General features: G+C 41.2%; 1 protein-coding gene across 19 annotated transcripts in view; it reads right to left on the bottom strand.

Annotated features, from left to right (window-relative positions):
• Nucleotides 1-15563, bottom strand: part of ATP2B2 (ATPase plasma membrane Ca2+ transporting 2) — a 415848-nt gene extending 400285 nt beyond the window's left edge. For 17 of the 19 annotated variants that reach the window (XM_080606717.1, XM_080606707.1, XM_080606709.1 and 14 more), the window contains exon 1: nt 8633-9042. The gene's annotated coding sequence lies outside the window, so the exon portion shown is untranslated. Of the gene's footprint in view, nt 1-8632; nt 9043-15351 lie in introns of those variants that run through there. The other 2 variants (XM_080606728.1, XM_080606718.1) reach the window with 1 other exon arrangement.
• Nucleotides 15564-19366: the final 3803 nt, after the last annotated feature.

The raw sequence follows: 19366 nt of genomic DNA, 5'->3' as shown, positions 1-19366 counted from the left end.
GGCTGGGAGGGCAGGCAGGGCACCGCTGCTGCTCCTTCTGATGCAGAGCCCGTGCTGCACAGCAGCAACAGCCACTGCTTCGCCCACCTCCCGCTCCCTTCCCCTGCAAATCCACCTCTGAGCTTCTGCCGGGGGAAGCTAACAGAGAAACGCCCTGTGCCTGATTCTCCCTGCACTCCACGGAACAGGATCTCATACATCCCACTGCTCCTAGGCAGACTGCGTCAAAGGCATCCCCACCATCAGTTTCTCCTGTAACTTATGACTTTCAGTCTTGGCTGTCTACATGCATCAAAGGGGGCAAAATCGTCCCCCCAAACACACTGTTTCACCAGAGCACCCCAGCAACATAACCCACAGACACTGAATCAATGACAGAAAGTCTTCACCCTTTTCAGGAGGTACTGAAGCAGACTCCAGTAATCTTCAGCTGAATTATTAATAGTGACTTATAAGCCTTTTATACCATTATAATGGGAAGTTCTCTATTAGCCACCAATTTAGAGTGCAATTTTCAAAAACATCCAAGTGATGTAGATGCACAAACCCCACTGACAAGCCAAATGCCATTTGGCTTCCATTCCTCCCCTTTTTAGAAATCTTGCCCTTAACACATTAAATATTTCTACTGTGTTATCTGTAACTTATTAGACAATCAAGCCATAAATGCAACTTGGAAATGGTCTCTTGACAGGAACGCATGACTTAGAGCTAAGTTCACAAGCAGGATATTCCTCCTTCAAGCAGGAAGAAATTTTAACTGAAAAGGTTTTCTGTTCTAGGCAGGTTCTTCTACCTGAGACGCACTGGTTCTCAGCACAGCGCCTGCAAGAGGAACACCAAGAAAACTGGTATTTTTACACTGGGAAGAAACTGGGTTGTTTCTGTATGCATACAAAAAACCACGCTTCACTCCTCTGTAAGTGGCTTTAATACTCCTTTTGAGTAACATCAGAAACATCTTGCATTGCTTTGCACTTACAGTAGCACTTTCCACCCGAAATTCTCAGTAGCTTTACAAATAGTAATGAATTAACCCTTGAGACATGCAGGTTAAGTACATACTGTGGTGGTTTAATTATTAATCCGAAACAACAGCCCAGCAAAGGCAAGCAACTTGAATGAAGTCAGAAAACATCGCCTAACAAAGCAAGTAATAACACACAGCCTTAGTTGCTCCATGCCATGCCCTGGCCATCACACAGAGGCATTTTTTTTTTCATCTTTTCAGGCTGCTGCCTTGAGGAGGAGGCATGTTATATTACCAAGGTGGAGCTGGGCAAACAAGATAAAGATACAACTATGGAAGATGTTACTAAAGCTGCAGTTGCATTTTATTCTGATTAATAGGAAAGTATTGACTGAGATCTTAAGGGCAGCAATACATTTCAGGTGAGCATTACCAGAAGCTGAGAGAATTCACCATTGTATTAAATGGAAGATGTGAAAGAAGCACAAAAAAAGACGAAGTGGAATTCAGGGCAGCGACTTCAACAAACTCAGTCAAATGATTGGTAATGTCTCCTGAAGAGATGATCTTAGAGTCCAGGAGTTCAGGAAACCTGACAGTTATTAACAAAGCCTGTATAAAATAGTGCAACAGATTATCTCAATGCAAAAGAAATAGAAGTAGCATTGGGAGAGACAATTATTTTTACATCCAGAGTCTTTTAAAGGCTTTGACTATCAGAAGAGATCGTACAAAAGGTGATCCAAGAACACTAAACAAAGAACAGGTAGAAAAGAATGGCAGAAATGTCTCGGCTATGATCCAGATGAGCCAACACACAAAAGGATCAACAACTAATGAGGGACATAAAAAGACAACCAAAAAGGGATCTATAAATACAGCAGAAGTAAATGGGAGACAAAGATAAGCAACGGTTCTAGGATTTAATGGGAAAGGAGAGAAAATAACAGATGGTTAAGAAAAAGCTGAAGCATTCAGTATCTCCTTCATATTCTTTTAATGTCTAAAGGATAATGGAGAATGAAAAAAAAAATCAAAATTGATTTTACCAAGAATACAGGCCAGAAGAATAAAGAACAGGCTAAAAAATGTCAAGAGAAGCCAGACGTACTCAGTTTGATAGGGCCTGTTGAAATTCACTGCAGAGGAGTTGAGGAATTACCTAAAGCCATCCCCAAACATTAGCTATTATATTCAATAATGCACAAAGAAAGGGTAAAGTTCCCAAAGGACTGTGAAGAGGCAAACCCAGTATGCAACTTCAAAAGAAGCGAGTCTGCGACGAGAAACTGCAAACCAATCCACCTCTCTTTTATGCCCAAGAAAATGTGGAAGCAAGTTAAACCATCACATAAGCACCTGAAGGATTAGGTGCCGGAAAATAATCAAGATGTCAAATCAAAGAAATTTCCCTTGTGATATGGTAAACCATCCTTATATAGAATGGAAAAGCAGTAATTGATAGTGTACATTGGCTACAATAAGGCCACTCAGTAACTGCCCAACGTGATATTTTCATAGGACAGTAAGGATTGATATGAAATTGAAGCTTAAGGGGTGCTCAGGTCCTTGTATTCCATCCCTGGGATGGAATTTTTTGTAGCACACTGAAAGAGCATGTTTGACAGCCAGACAAATGTTAGTAGAGAAAAATGTTTGTGAAGTAGGTGAGTAAGGTTTGTACCATCTTCAATCCACTAGTGGACACAAGCAAACTGAAAAAGAAAACTTAATATATTGCAGAAATTCCTCAGCAGTAAACTGGAAGCAAAGGAAGTCCAAATCTACAAATGAAGCAAAAATACAAAACAGAGCGAGGCTGAGTTCTGCTGGAAGGGATCTGGAAGCCACTGCAGACTATCAGTAACAAATAATATACTGGTATTTTTAAATAAGTCCTATGTCACACCAGGATGTATAACAGGAATGCCGTACATAAAGTAGCCTTTCCATTTTCTCCACTCTCAAGAAACTTGCAAAATGAGAGTCAAAAAAAAAAGGAAAACAAAATGAAAATCACAAGGACATTCACAGTAAATGCAATCCCATCTTGTCATCTTATTTAGCTAGGGAGCAATAAGCGGTAGCAGTGCCAACAAAAAATATATAGTGAACACTGTTGGGTCAAACAAAAAGCACCAGAATACTGTATCTTTTGAAGGAAACAAACCTCACAGATTATAAGGGCATTTTCTTCCTCCCATTTCTCTCAAATCCTCCAGCACTTGACAAAACCAGAAAGGCTACAACGTATACCACATGATTTTTTCAGAGTATTTAATCTTTCAGGAAGACTCAGTCTACCTTTTTCAGAATGATTATTGTGGGTTTTGCACATTTTAAAAATGAATGGGCTTACTTTTTGACAGGTCTTTTGGACAGCCAGTGATTACTATAATTAAGAAGAATCCAATAACACGGCATAGATCTTTTCCATACATACATATATTATTATTTATTTATTTTCACCATTTTTTCTTCATGTAATTACCTTCTACCATATATAGGCCAAAATTCATGCCAGTCTTCTATTTTTAAAACATAAAAAATGAGTTAAAGCTAGTAAAATATTTTATGTGCTAAGAAAATGCTTGTGAATGATTTGTAGGTTTTGTAGAATAAAACAATGCATTAAAAATACATTTTAACTTAAGACTACAACTTTAACATAGCAAAACAGTCGCATATATACCTAATATTGCCATTAATTAGTTTTCTGGTGTAACTTTATTCTCAAAGGTAGCATTTTGCTTTCACAGAAACTGTAGACCAGCACCACCTGAAAACACACAGAACAATTTCTTCAGGTGACAAAGAATAAAAATCTTCAGTGTTTTGGGGAAAAAGTTGAATTTACCTTAAGCTTCAGCAACTGCTACCAACAAAATTGCTAAGTAATCTGACATTAGCAAAGGCCTTTTTTATTTTCTCTTGATTATCTATGATCTTCATTATCCCACCTAAAAACATTTTAAGACACCTATGCAAATGCTTTTCAGGAACCCATCAACCTATTGGGAATTTCAATTTTGGTTACAGAGAACATTCCCCACACACAAGCTTCATATTATTTCAAGCTTCTTACATCATTAGCCTGTTTAAAAAATATCAGTATTACTGAAAGGTTTAAAACATCAAGACAAAACTTGCAATACAAAAACTGAAACACTGAATAGTCTAATATAGGGGCCTCTTCTGTACATTCTGAATGCAATTACATCTTCCACGATGGCAGATTTCCCGTTAGCAGGAATAGCTTCCACTGATGAAGAACGGCTATTCAATAAGCAGGACACAATATATATGTTCAGCAAATCTATATTCAAGGTGACACTGACTTCCACACAATACAGCAATGCAGAGGCTTGAAAAGCATCTCCTGCTTCCAGGGAGAAATCAAAAGGAATAATCTAGTGTTATTTTCACTATTAACCACCAAAAGAAAGCCTCAACACTCATCAGAAAACTCCTGAATCCTAAAGCGTGCATGTAACGTGGAGTGGACAGCAGCAATTGTGATATCTTTAAACACTCTTCAGCCCTGCTGGCTGATTCTACATTAGACATAACCCTGGTGCAGCTGAATGAAAATTGTTGTAGGTGTGTTAATAGGTAAGTTAGGCTATAGGTAATTCCACAAACACTACAGAATTAATGATTTATTAAGCTTAGAAATGTAAATACTGTATATAGAAAGCTGCAGTCTTGTGGGCTTCGGGCTGCACAAAATTGCTCAGAACACAAGATGTACATCCAAGGCCAAGCTTGGCAGGTGGGAGAGGGAAACACGCTTCAGTCTCACAGCTCTGAACCCTGCCCCAGCTTCAACAATTAAGACTAATCCCTCCCTGATGAATTTGCAAACCTATTTGATGGTTTACATATACACCTACACTGCATACACAATCAGAGTGCTCCATGCAGGCAGGACCGGGCACCTCCCTCACAGGAAGCATCAGTGAAAGAAACCCGTTGGGGTTCCGAAAGCCCCAGCACTGTTACTTTTAAAGGCATTCCGCCACACAATGAAGAAATTCACTGTGGAAACAAAGACCCTTGTATTGACACTGTACTACCTAGTACACGATATCACTGTTGTTGCTCTCTCACGCTCAGAAGCCACACCACAATGTGGCCTTCACACGCACTCGGCACTCAATGTGACAGTGCCAGGGAGCTGAGCTGTTATGGGGGTGCGTGGCCCAGAAACAGGAGCCATGGGAAGCCTGTAAGATCTGCCAGCAGTGCCAGTCCTTAAGACCAAAGGAGAGAAGTAGCTGCATGCAGATAAAGAAGCTTGCACAAGAGAACAGCGACTGAGGCTGTGAGGGTGCTGACCTGAGCATCTGGACTGAGGAAACTCAGGCTCGTTCAGAACTGATGTTATTTTTCTGCAGGACTCAAGGTATGCAATGAACCCTCCAAAATACACTTGCTATTGTATGTGTTAATATGTAGCAACGTCTGCCTCTAAGAAACATCTAAAGCCTTTTTAGTTTACATTCCAGCGTGTGGAGGGCGTCCCTGCAGCACACGAGCTATTTTATTTATATGCTGCAAAATATTCAAGAATTCGGAATGTAAGGTGCAGAATCCGTGAAGACAAGACCTTCTACACCAAAGACCCAGAAAAATGCCAGTTAACACTTCAGTTAGAATACAGATCATTATTATATAATATAGATTATATTATATTAGATGCACTAAATGTAAAAGAGTTGGCTACACCTATAAAATAGAAGTCTGAAATATTTCAATGCTAAATAACTCTGTTTATGGAAGATGAACTTTATTCAGAGTAAGCTTCAGAAAAAAAAATTGATCTAACTAATAATTTTGTAAAACAAATACAGAGACCAACGTGTATCTCTGCCGCTATTACATGCATTACTGTCACGTCTATTATCCTGCTACACGTAAATATTATTTATCCATGTTCATTTTTCCTTTCTCAAAGATTTTAGATTTTTTCTTTTCAAATAGTCAAAACTATTTTACCTTTTGCATTTGTCATATATATTCACAAAAGAAATAGTTTGCATTTATACTAATCTTTGTTTTTTTTTATACTTAGCTTTGTTTTGAAGCAGAATTCTTAAGTTTATCTGACACACATTCCGATGGTAAGCTTTATCAGAAGTTTGAACTTCATTCAGATGTTTATTTTAAAAGATTTCAGCAGCCACACAGCTTTGTTTAGATGTGAACTTTCTTCCCATTCCAGATTCTCTCTCCTGCTATCAGCTCCCATCAGACCATCACCAAAAATCTTTTTGGTCTTGTACAGTTACTCTACTTTTTCCTCATGGTCCATACAGACATTTTTCCACAACTACATTCATCATCCTGCACCTACTCTGAAGTTGCAGTGCGTGTTATAGGGAATTTTTGAGTATGAGAAAGTTTGTTTACGCTCACTTTCTAGATTTTAAACTATTTTAAGTTATGAACAGGTAACCGTAAAATGCAGCTGTTGTTAATATAGATAAACTCTAAGCTAACACCTAGAGGATTATCTATATTCAGGCAAATAGTCCTACTTTATGGTCCCATCACCAAAGCTGCTGTGGTAGTTGATCTCCAGTGCTTTATTCTTAGCTAACAAAGGATGTGGAACCAGAGAGGTGCACCAGGTCTGACTCAGCTACCTACAAGCAGGTAACTAATGCTGCCCGCGGTGCTACGCTGTGTCTGATGGGTGACACGGGATGTAGCAGAAACTCCCACCCCTCTGAAGCGGGGGTGAAAGGCCAGGTGTGGCACTCCACGGCATCAAGGGACACCAAGAGGCTTCGTTGAGGAAAATCAAACTACTGGGTATTCCCACGGTCCATTTGCTCTCCCCACTGCATTCCTCCAAACTGAATCCCATCAAGGTGACAGCACCACAAACAACGTGCAATTTTATTAACTGTCATCTCCCTATAGAACTTGTCAAAAAAAAAAAAAAAACAAGAAAAACATTCTTCAGTTAATCAGCAAACAGGCAATTGAATGGTTATAAGATACAGTTTGATTAGGGAAACATGCCAGAAATTTGGATCCAATAACACTTGGAAAATTAAGAGGTTGTGGTACTGAATTTATAGCATGTGAACAAGACACAACACTGGTAATGATATCAAGTGCAAATTAAAGGTAAAATAATACTCTGCATTGTAAAATTAAAATATTCATTTAATTCAATGTTAAAGTCAAAATGTTAATACTGATGCTAAACTAAGCGGTTGATACAGATTCTTTTGTGTTAGGAAGAACTTCCAGCAATGCTCACCGTCAAAATGGAGGTCAACATTAGATCATAAAGTCATTTTCAAGAATACTGAGCTACTTTAATAGCAAGACACACAGACGTACACAAGCCACCACTCCTTCACATAAACATCCTGAAAATGTTGGATTCCATTTCAGTGGCCACATTAAAGCGAGTTACGTGAAGGTGAGTGGACAGGATCAGAAACAAAGAGCTGCTTGCAAACCTGACCATACGCGGTCCCACTCATCTTCAAAGACCTCCCTACGCACCCAGGGCCGGCAGTATCCGCCAGCGACGTATCTGTATTCTGGAAAAGGTCCCTTTTCACTGCGTGGGGGTTGAGTTACAGCCCTGTCAACTTTGACGCTGTTTATAAACTTACACTGTAGTTTATTTCAGTGGCAGTGAAGTCCTACTCTACGCCTTTGCTTTTAGCTTCCCTGTCTTCACATCACCTTATCTTGGTATCGGTGCTCCTCAAATGTCACTTTACTACAAAATACGTTGTAGATGAAAAGGAAGTAAAGAAAGTATTAGCACAGAATTAGGTTGTGTCGGTGTAAGGTGATAAAACAGCACGACAATAAGATGGAAAAGAAAAAAAAAAAGTGAAAATGATCAGCCAGAAACACACAAGAAGCAGCCAACTTTTTGACAGTTTAATGGGGTACACGAGCGGACCCCCCGCCCGCAGCACCCCGGGCCCTGCAGGCAGAGGTCGGAGGAGGGCACGGCTCCTTCGGGCCGGTAACGCCGGGTGCCTGCGGCTCGGCGCTGCTCCTGGTGCCCCGCCGGAGAGCTGCGAGGCTCCGCGAGCTGCCCCTCGTCAGACGTGGGAGCGGGGAACGAGCCCGGCCCCGCAGCTCGGCGGTACAGGAGCGGGGCGAGATCCCCGCCCCTGGAAGCGGCTGCTCCTTCCCTCGGCTCCCCGCAGCCCCAGCTCACGGCGGCGGGGGAGCAGAAGCCTCCCTCCTGGCTCCGAAAGCAGCGTTTTTAGCGGCACCTTCCCCAGCTTGGGGCCGTGCCCGGCCGCGGGGAGCTGCCCCCCGCCGGGCGCGGGACGGGGAGGGCCCGGGGGGGCTTCAGCCCTTCGCTCGCCCCGCGCCCGGGGCAGCGCGGCCACCTCTGCCCGCCCGTCCCCGTCGCTGCCGAAACCGCCGCCTCTCGCAACGGAGCCCCGAGGGCTGTGCGAGCGGTCAGAGCCTCTGCCCCGCAGGGCGACCCCGGGCAGAAGCCGCCCGCATCCACCGCCCCGAGGGAACATCGCTCAGCCGCATCCCGCTGCCCGCCGCTCAAGGTCACCTCAGCGCGGGGCAGCCCTGAGGGAGCCCCCCCGGGGGTCGCCGCTCCCTGAAGCCCCCAAGCAGCGCCGGCAGAGCCGGGCCGTGCCGGACTCCTGCTCCTACCTGAGCCGGCGAGCGGAGCCGAGCCGAGCGGAGCCGCCGGGAGCGCGGAGGCGGCCGCTGTCCCCTCAGCAGCGGCGGCGGCGCCCGGGGAGTGGGGCCGCGCACGGCGCCTCCCTCCTGCGCCGGGCCGCTGCGCTGCGGTGGGCGGCGGCGGCGGCGCTCCGTCAGACTTAGCGGGGCCGCGGCGAGCGGGGAAGCCCCGGGGGGGGGGGGCGGGCAGCGCCTCTCCCCTCCCCGCCGAGGTGCCGGCCCCAGCGGAGGCTCGCCTCGCCTCCCCCGGCAGGGCTGGGGCTCCCCTCAGCGGGGAGAGGCCGGCGCCGCGCCCAGCTCCGCCGCGGCTGCAGGGGGCGCGCAGCGGCGCCCCCCAGTCAGCGGGCTCGGCCCTGGGCTCCTGGGTGGGCGCCCCTCAGGCCCCGGAGCCCCGCGGAGGGAGGGGAGAAGGGGAGTCCTGGGGGGATGTGGGGGACCCTCAGCCTTCATCGCTCGTCATGGCGCTAACGTTCGCCTCTCGCAGTGCGGGGGCTCGCAAAATGTCAGGGCACCGGCGGGCACTGCGCGGTGACACCGGTGAGGGTGGCTCTGAGCTCCGCCTCGGCGAGAGGGGCTTGAATCGCATCTGTCAACAGCAAAAGGTCCCCACCTCGCGCCTTCTATTCCCTCAACACTCACAGATTTCTGTCAGTATCCTCCACAATATGCAAGAAGGCCTCACCCTGACTGGAGAAGGAGGCTCTGGCCCTGGGACACAGCACCTGTCAAAGAAACATAGGTACGTTTCCACTTCATAAAGGAGGCTTGACATACAGATTGCCTACATGAAATAAACTGAGGAACTAGCACTCCAGTATTAGGAAATTACTCCCCCCCCAAAAAAAAAAATGTAGATTTAAGATGCTTCTTTTCTTCACAGCATTGCAGGATGGCATCTTTGAAACATTTCTAGAGCAATTAAAGGGGGTTATTTAACCAAACCTTCCTGATTTTATACATAGACTCAGATTAGATTTCCTAAAAAATCTGCTATGCCAGAGTCTTGCCACCACAAGAGTTAAAACTGCTTACCAAACATCTACAAAGCTGAACTGAAATAGAGAGAATTTGGAAGAGGAGACAAAAAAAATGGTTGGTGGTGTGGACTTTTGTTTGGTGTAAAATATTCATACCCATTGCATAACACCTACAGACTCATACCGCAGACAACACTAACATATTATGTGGAAAACTAGAACTCTTCCACCTCTTTTTACTGGTAAATAGCAGCACTGGCCAGCCTTGGTTGTTTGAGAGATGATACGACGTTAATTATATTCTGATTCTTATCTTGGCTTCTTCCTCAACGCCATTTAAATTCCAGTCTTAACCTTATCTCAGCAAGGACTTAGGAAAAAGTAGGACAGCTAACAGAACAAAAGTACAAGTCCCTCCATATCTTTTAAAACTAATTCTAGCTTATTTGAAACTAAGAGAAGCTGTAACCATATCTTTGTATTAATTTCACACAAACTAATTAACAAAATACAAACTTATAGTTCTCACAAAGTTCAGTCACTACCTTTGGAAAACTTTAGAAACCTGTAAGTATTCTGCAAATATTTAGATTAGTTCTCTCATTTGATCTTAAACCACATGCTTACTGTCAGCTGCAAATCAACATTTCTGGTGCTTTCCCCGATACATCACTCAGTGTCATCATGAAGATCAAACAAACTGAGAAAATCTAACCAAAAATAGCAACATTTCTGTTTTGACAATGCTTGGAAAGATGGCTGAGAAGGCCTAAATGAAGTGTTTACAAAAATAATCATGCGAACATTAGGTAAATCTGGAGCTATTTTCTGCTTGTGCTTATTAATCATTTAGAGCAGATGATTGGAGCACCATTTGAAAAGCGTTAGGTGTGCATTCTCACTTGGTGCAGGCAAATACATTTGACTAGTAATTCTGCACTGCATAAAACCATCATGTTCTATGGACTATTTTCACAGAAATGTAAAATTCCCCACACAACCTTACACTGTTAAACATAAAGGACCACAGAGCAGACCTCTGGATTCGAATATTACTCAGGACAGCCTCCGAGCATATGACTTGTCTCATCAGAACGTCCACAGCTGGTCAGCTACTGCAGCTGGGACTAATAACTGCAGAGCAGAACAAACAATATCTTAAGACATTCAGCCCCTATGACTGATTTTTAAATGATGGTGAAATAGCAAAATTGCATGGCTGTTTATCATTTGTAATAAACAACAAAAGACAGAAACTTTCTCTGTTTTACTGTCTTTTGCCTATGACAACCTTTTCCTATGAAAACATATGTATGTTATATATAATTTCTGACAGCTTTAGAAGCTGTCAGCTTTTAAAGCATGCTGTTAACAGTAACAGCTTCAACTAATCTCCTATAATTGAACACTTAAGACTATTCCCATCGTGGTTCTCCCTAAATTTTCCCTAAATTCCTTAAATTACACATTCTCTCAGGTTTAGGTATTCCTTTAAATTCTTCCTCATTTTTCTGTTTAATCAGGGAATATATGCATAGTGGAGGTGATCTACTTGGTTTAAAAAATGTGAAGGTACACCTTTACCTGCAATCACCGAACTCTTTGGCACTATGCATGCCTTAAGTCTGAATGATCTAATAATGAATTATACTTGTCAGACAGTTCTTCTCAGGTTTCAGCTTCACGTTATTTTCACAACCTACAGCTTAATTTCCACACTACCAAAACAGAGGAGGAATTTCAAGGACATTTCAGAAGGGAGGGGATAATGGATGCCAGTTCAATAGCTTACAGTTTGGCTGTAATGTATAAGAATGAAATAGCTATTCTTTTATTTCAGTGTACTTTATGAAATTTCTAAAAATAATGTATATAAAGCATAAAAATGATGAAATCTCTAAAAATAATGTACGTATATAAAACATAACAATAATGTTTTCATATCATATGTCCATAACACCTTCCACTCCAAGGAATCCGTATGCACTTAGAGAATTTACCTTTGAAGTGTTGCTGGTGCCAAATGGCAACACTAAGAATGGAAGTGAAGAATACTTGATCTGCCAAAAATGTAGTAGTACATAGATTAAGAGAGCAAAGTGCAATCGTAAAACCTGTCATCATTCTTCACAAAGCAGGCAAAAGTTTTTTATGAGGAGTCATTACGCAACAACACAGGGCTTTTTGAAATATGAGGACTCAGAAGGATATTTGGAGGACCAGTATTTGACTTACAGCCTTGAAGTGCTACTCTTGTAACAGAGTTAGACGTTTGATTATGAGAACGTTCAGACTCAGTCTTAGTTGCTCTTAAGAGAAAACTCTCATGGTATCATATGCCACCAAGCTATGGCATTAGTCCAGTATCTGATACAGTAGAAAGCATATCCCCATGAATCACCAGTGTGATCTCCTGCAGTAATTTCACACCCTCACATCACAGTCTCCCACTCAAAAAACAACCAGTCCTGCATCTCTATTGTTCTTAAGAGCCAGAGTTACGACAGACAAAGGCTATGACAGTAACACGTTCTCTGACATTGCCATGAAGTTGTATAGCACTCAGCCTGTCGCAGTTCTGCATGAAGTTGCTTTTTGCATTTAACATCTGAATGTCATACACTGCGGGAAAAGACTAGAAGATAACAAAATTCTGATCATCACTTTGTTTAAAAAAAAAAACTGTTACCAGAGGATTGTTAGATGTATTGGGTTATTCTGCAACTATTATTTCACAGTTCTAATTCAGCATCAAAGCAAAAAGAACTGGAGTATAGTGCAAAATGCATATTATATGTATACCTACATGAAATGCCCTTGAAATGGCCTATCTTCAGCTGTACTGAACATAGGGGGACTTGAACCTCCATCAGATGTTAGTAGCAACTGCATAGGCCAGACACTGGGTCTGAATGAAGTTCCTGTTTCCTGACCCTGTTAGCATTTGTGACTCTAGAAAATAAATCTGGTGCTTCCCTGGCAAAAGGAATTCTGCAACTAAGTAATTTGTTAAACCTGATAAAAAGTTGATAATCTTGCACCCAAGAGCACTTAGAAAAAATATAAAAGGACAGTTTCTGTGACCTTGGTAACCTGGTGGTAGCGTCCATATCATCTCTATTATAAACAAACAGGCAAGCCCACAAAAAAGGAAAACAAAACCCATCACAACAAAGAGTTGGAAGAATATGGCCAGTGGAGAGAACATAATACAATGATTATATCTTTTCTGAAAGGACCACAAGTGAGTTTGCCAGATGCATAATCTGACTTTTCTCAGAATTGAATGTTAAATTACAGCAACAGTTATTTTACAGTTCAGGACAAAGACAAGTTTTAGATGTATTTTGAAGACATTAGTTAAAATCACAAACAATCTCCTGTATCACAGCTCTTTTCTTTTAAATTTTCTACCTTATTTCTGAAACTAAGTAATTTGAAACTATTTTCTACCTTGACATTGAGTTGCAAGAAAAATATTGATAGGGTGAAGTAGGCAATGGTTTGCATAATCCTTAGCACTAGCAGCAAAGATTTTGAATGGGAAGGATAATTAAATCATTTGACATGGGTTGTGGGTAAAGAAGTAAGAGTCAAATTCAAAAAAGCAGTGAAGACATAAAGCAACATCTAAAAGTCAGTGCTGGAAAACAAGCTGGCTATTGGCAAACTTGTCTCAACATTCCCATAAATTGAAAGTCATTCCTTGCTTTCTACAGCAGCTTCCTAAGGGGAAATAGAATCATTGATTTAAATACGAGTTGTCCTCTGTGGTTTCAGTGGAAATTTCCAGAATAAATATTACACAAAATCCCTAAAAGAAAATATTTATCAATAACAGAATTCTTGTTGCAAATAAAGATGGATTTAGCAAAGCAAACATAGAATCTACAAACGGTCCCAATGGTCATTGTATAAATACCATGTTTAGCTTGCTGATGTTTGGGTAAGAATGATTCATTTGCTTTGAGAATAATAACATTTTAGAATATCTTCTAAAGACCGAAGAATATCAGTTACATACATACTATTTTGTTGGAAGTCCCTTACCTTTTGTATTTAAACTCTGAATGATAAACAGCACAAGGGCAAGGCAAATCTACTAACATACATTTTAAGCAAGTGGTTGCTTTAAGACATAGACGCCAGAAAAATACTATCAGGAAGCCCTTGGATCGACTCAGGAGAGCCCATGTCACTGCAAAAGGAAGTTAACAATGCTGTTAGACCTCTCAGCAATTTATCAACATGAAGTCTGCTTTTTCACTTTTTCAGTTTCTGGCGAATACTTCTGCTGATGAATATAGTACTTATGTCTCCAAAGCTCTCTATAAATAGTAACTTTGAATCTCTTAGCAATTACTACAAATGAGCTCTGAGGTGAGAAGAACGTAAGTATTCCTGTCAGACATGGACAGACTCGGGTACCTCCCAGCCTGCTTGTAAATTAATCCCACAGTTATCTGCATGCCTGATATGATGTGCTGTCTCAGTAGTCCCGTGGTTAACTGCATATGGAAATGGCAGCAGCAAGATAGTTCATATTCTTAGCATGCACAGCCATAACATTCGTATGTGATCTCACCACCAGGTTTTAATTCCTAAAAGGGTTAGTTCTTACCAGGGTCTAACCTGTATGTTTAATAATTCATCATGATTACATAGGCTTATATTCACTATACTTAGGCGTAATGCTGAGCTTTGGAGCATTCCTCCTAGACTCCAGTGTGTGTGTACACACATACGCATACAGAAAATCAAAAGAGAAATAAATACATCCAGATGGCTATTCGGGTCTCCTAAGACCTCTTCAGTATCACTATTTGCATCTTCCCATTATCTGGAGAGGAGTTTAAGGTAACTACACACCTACATTAGTCACCTTAATAGGATTAATATCTTGTACTGTCTTATAATTAGGTCCATATACCTGTCTGATGATCTTGGGCATATATTCTATTGATGAGTACAAACAGCAGAAAGGAAAAATGTGGACATGGAATACATTATAGATGGAAAAAGTACAAACCTTTTTTCTCGTTCTTCGTTCAGCTTTTTGTTTTCTAGTAGCATTTCAGCAACATATTGATTTGTATTGATCTGGAACTTCTAGGTGAAAAATTACTCCTGGTTTAAAACTACTTTTAATTGCTCTCAGACAATAAATTCTTATTTTATTTGCATCAGCATAAATTTATAGTGTCGGCTGATTATCCCAGATTAGAGAGAAAAAAATCCAGAAAGGTTCTGTATTAATAAAGTCTGAGTGGCATTATGGCAAAAAAGACAAAGAGCCTCCTGGGCCACATTAGGCAGAGCACTACCAGCAGGACAAGGGAGATGATCTGTCCCCTACTCAGCAGTGGTGAGACGCTCCCGGAGCGCAGGGTCCAGTGCTGGTGGCCTCCCAGTACAAAAGAGGCCTGGACTTACAGGAGCAAGTTTGGCAAAGGGCCATGGGAACAATTAAGGAACTGGAGCATCCATCCTGTGAGGAGAGGCTAGGAACACTGGGCCTGTTCAGCTTGGGGAAGAGAAGGCTCAGGGGAATCTTATAAATGAGACTAAATGGCCAGTGGGAAGAAACAAAGAAGATGGATCCAGGCTCTTCTCTGCGGTGCCCAGCAACAGGACAAGAGGCAATGGGCACAAACTGAAATACAGGAAATTCCATGGAAACACTAAAAATTATTATTATTTTTTAAACCATACCTTTTCTTACTTTGAGGATGGTCAAACACTTGCACAGACTGCACAGAGAAGTTGTGGAGGCTCCATCCTTGGAGATACTCAGAACCTAGCCGGGCAAGGTCCTAGGCAACCTGCTGTAGTTGAATGTGCTTTGAGCAGAGAAGTTGGAGGTGCCAGCCAGCCTCAACTATTCTGTATCCCACACAGATGAATGAAATTAGCCTCCACACCACAGCATTGATTAAAGAGTCAGACTTGTTGAATTCCCATCAAAGTTGTCATAGAAAGTTTTAAACCTGCTCTTTATCAGCAACAATTTGCTGACAAGAAGCAGCCAAACCCTATCTCTCAATCTGACTTCCTACATAGCTTTTAACTAATCATCTTGGATGGGTCAACATAAGGATGGATTTTATTTTCAAATGCTTTTCTTGAGCAACCTCAGTTTCTCCAAATTTACTGGTGTTGGAAATACTATGTTATCGCTAGTGTTTTCTGGTGATAATTGAATGAGAACACTATCAGGGATGGTGCTTGACACACAATGCCAAATGCCAATCTATCACACAAAAATATCCCCACCCAAGCCCACAAAAAAAAAAAAAAAAAAAAAAAGCTTTAATTACCTCCTAGAGTGGTTTATGCTTTTTCTTATAAGTATATGATATCCTACCACAAGCAAGTAATCTGGGGAAGTAAAATATTATCCTCTTAAGATGGAATGTGAATGATTTATGTTTGTAAATGATATTTTGCTGCTAGTCTGTTATTGCTTCTGGGCTGATGCATATTCTATCCTCATTCACAAACAATATCTAATGAGGTAAATATTACTTTTATGTATTATATTCCAAATATATCTTACCAAAATAAACAAGATTTTCTTACTGAATAGCAGAGGAAAAAAACCTAATGTGCAGTATTTCCTGAGTGTGGCAACTAGAAAGGTTACTACACATGGCTATCTGTCCTAATTATGCCTAGAAAGCTTGGATCTCAGCAGCAGGGATGAATTGGGCTATGTATGTCAGAAAACAAAAGCTACAATGGTGTTTGAACAGATTGCGGTGGGTGGTCTGCCTGTCCCTCCTTGATAGCTTGGTCAAACAACTCTGGGATGACTGGTGAGGCTAAAAAGCCCCTGGGTCTCTGAGAAGTCCCCGTTTGCACTGTGATGGCTTGTTTTCTCCAGGAATGAACAGTATCAAGACTTTGTTCCCCAGCACAGTACTTCTGGTTACTCCAAGCTGTTTCCTTACCTTCTGTGTTGGTGGAGAGGAACGAGGCATTTGCACGGAATGGAGGCACCAAAGACGGACTGTCCTCTTCAGAGCACAGTGAGGCAGGCAAGGCTAGGTCTTGTAAATGAAGTTACTGCTGTTTCCTCTGCGTTTTCTACCGTCTCTGGTTTATTTCTTGGGCACACCAATGTTCATAGTTCAAATACATATTTGATTCAATCTTGTATGAGCTTCAATAAGGAAAATCCGGAAGTTTCTGCCCTAAGGCAAACGTAAAAGGTTGAGTTAAGGCAGTGAATGAACTCTTGTTGCAGAAAGCAGTATCTTCCCAGATACCGTGACCATCTTGCAGTCTGCAAATAAGTACAGAGAGCAGTCTTAAGTGTGTGTTCAGTTATGTAAGAGCAAGGAAAGCAAGCCTAGATAAGAATATGCATTTGAAGAAAGGTTGTTTTATTACACAGGACATAGGTAAATCCATAAAGGAAAATCATCTGTCTTTCATGGCACAGCAAAAAGGTACAAGCAAATCTTCAGCCGTTCCTTAAAACTTTTCACAAACCATGTATGCATGTTACTTACTTTTAATGAACTGCAATGGCTTGTATTAATCAGAAAGTCTATACTAAAGCAGTAATTATTGCAAAGTTCTGCAATTATAAGGGGGTGTTCAAGTAGTTGTACTTAGTACAGATTAATATTCTTTTAATTATGCAACTTACTGGAATCTGAATAAAAATGAACCTAGACAGCAACATACTCTTTAAGTTGGCAGTTGTAGTGGTTTCTCAGTGGTAGCATACATGAGAAAGCTTCACCGATCTCTCATCTTTTTCCCCCTCACCATTTATCATATGGTTACAGTGAAAAACAGCAGGGAAATGAATTATGCATATTTTTTAGCACACTGAAAAGTTAATGAAAAGTTAAATACAACTTACGTGTGTGATTGCACAAAGCACTTATTTGACCTTGCTAAGCTTTAAAAGGCATTCTAAGATTAGCCTGGCATGTATTTCAAGTGTACGAAAAATACAAAATTGGTTCTTAAAATGCTAGTACAGACTGTTTCATGCCTAAATCCTCATTATGTTCAGGATATTTATAGGAAGTGACTCAACTTTAAAGTGGGTAAAGACAAGTAAACCCTCCTTTTTTGTGGAAAAGTGGTGTTCATATTCAGATGCTACATCGCCAAGCTACAACCTTCAATAAATCATGTTTTCCATAGGAAAGAAAAAAGACTATGTAAATGTTTCCATGAACCAATTTTTGTCAAAGTGAATTGTACAGCATGGCAGCAATGCTGAGTTTACAATTGAGCATATATTAGGGGCAGGGGAGTGAGAGTGGGAGCAGACATAAAGAGGTGAAGAAGGGGAGAGGAACACTCTGCCCTTCCACCCCTTTCAGTTTTAGGATTTGCAAGCAAGAGAGGGGCTGAGAGCCCCAGAAACCCATGAAACACTTTCATCTTCCAGATGACTTTTGCTTTTCCATCATTTGTCACATCTCATTTTAATGTTGTGCCTTTATTCTCTTATTTAACCACATGGGAAAGCAAATTAGACAAAAGTGAATAGATACACTAAGGGCAGAACAAACTCCCATACTTCCAGTAATACATAAGCAAAACAAAAATAGAATGTTTTATTCTGTGCTTTATTTTCTGTTGTTGTCTAGCAATGCAGAACATCACACTTCAACATCTGACGTATCCTGCTGTACGAACTCACTATCCCTGCAAAGAGGACAGTGGTAAGAGTTGCTTGTGTTTATCCATTTTTGAAAGAGACAATACTTTAAGGAGATAAAGAATTCATTTTTAGCTTGATATTTCTAAGAAGTTTAAAGGTCAGCAGGATTGATATTGTACTTGAAATGTAAAAAAAGTCATTTTGTTAATTCAGCTCTCCTGTGCTGACAACACCGGCACTACATTTCAGCCTCAGCTGTTAGAAGTGTATCAGGTCTACATGTCCTTTACTAACAAGCTTTATCCAAAGAACGGGAGGATGAAGTATGCTACACTGTTGTGTCTCAAAATGGTAAATGTAGATCAGCTGCAGAATTTTGATATTGTTCTACTAGGAAAAATAGAATATCCAACAGGAAACCGTAAATGGCTCCCAGGCAGGTACACACGTATCAGAAACCACAGATCTTCTCTCAAATCTTTGCTAACTTGCTATTGACCTTGAAGCCTTAAGAACTTCACTAATTAAATTTTTAAATGTTTTTATTTCACTGTAGCAATTCACCTTTCTCGATTACATCTATATCTATACCTGTACAGCCTTTTTGTTTGTACTCATCGTTGTTTGGTATCACATTATTACGCAATTCCTGATTTCCAAAGTGTAGATTCCTTGTCAAGTTACCTATGCCTGACCACCAGGTACAAAGATTTATTCTCCCAGATGTACCTTTGATAGCAGATCTCAACTTTTGCCACCACTGAATTAACACGAAACACTACAGCTTTTCTGTGGCTTTAGTATTAGCCACTTTATCATGACATTAAATCTATTTGATATCTGGATTTAATGAAAAATTCAGCAGTCTGCTGATTAAGCAGAATATCTTACTGAAAGCAGACAGTCCTTCCAGGTGTACCTGGGCTTTCTACAAAACTCAAAACCACAAAGCACCACTTTTCAACTTTCTTTGGACAACCAATAAAAGACCAAGATTTGTCTGCTTCAGAAACTGTCTCTTCTTCCTCAGGATAATACCGTGGGGTTGTGATCACTCCCTAGTGTCCAGGCAGGGCATCCTGTAAAAGACTTTTCTAC

Source organism: Anser brachyrhynchus, assembly GCF_964034855.1.
Source record: "Anser brachyrhynchus genome assembly, chromosome: 10".
Classification (NCBI taxonomy): domain Eukaryota; kingdom Metazoa; phylum Chordata; class Aves; order Anseriformes; family Anatidae; genus Anser; species Anser brachyrhynchus.
This window is presented reverse-complemented; position numbering and strand designations above follow the sequence as displayed.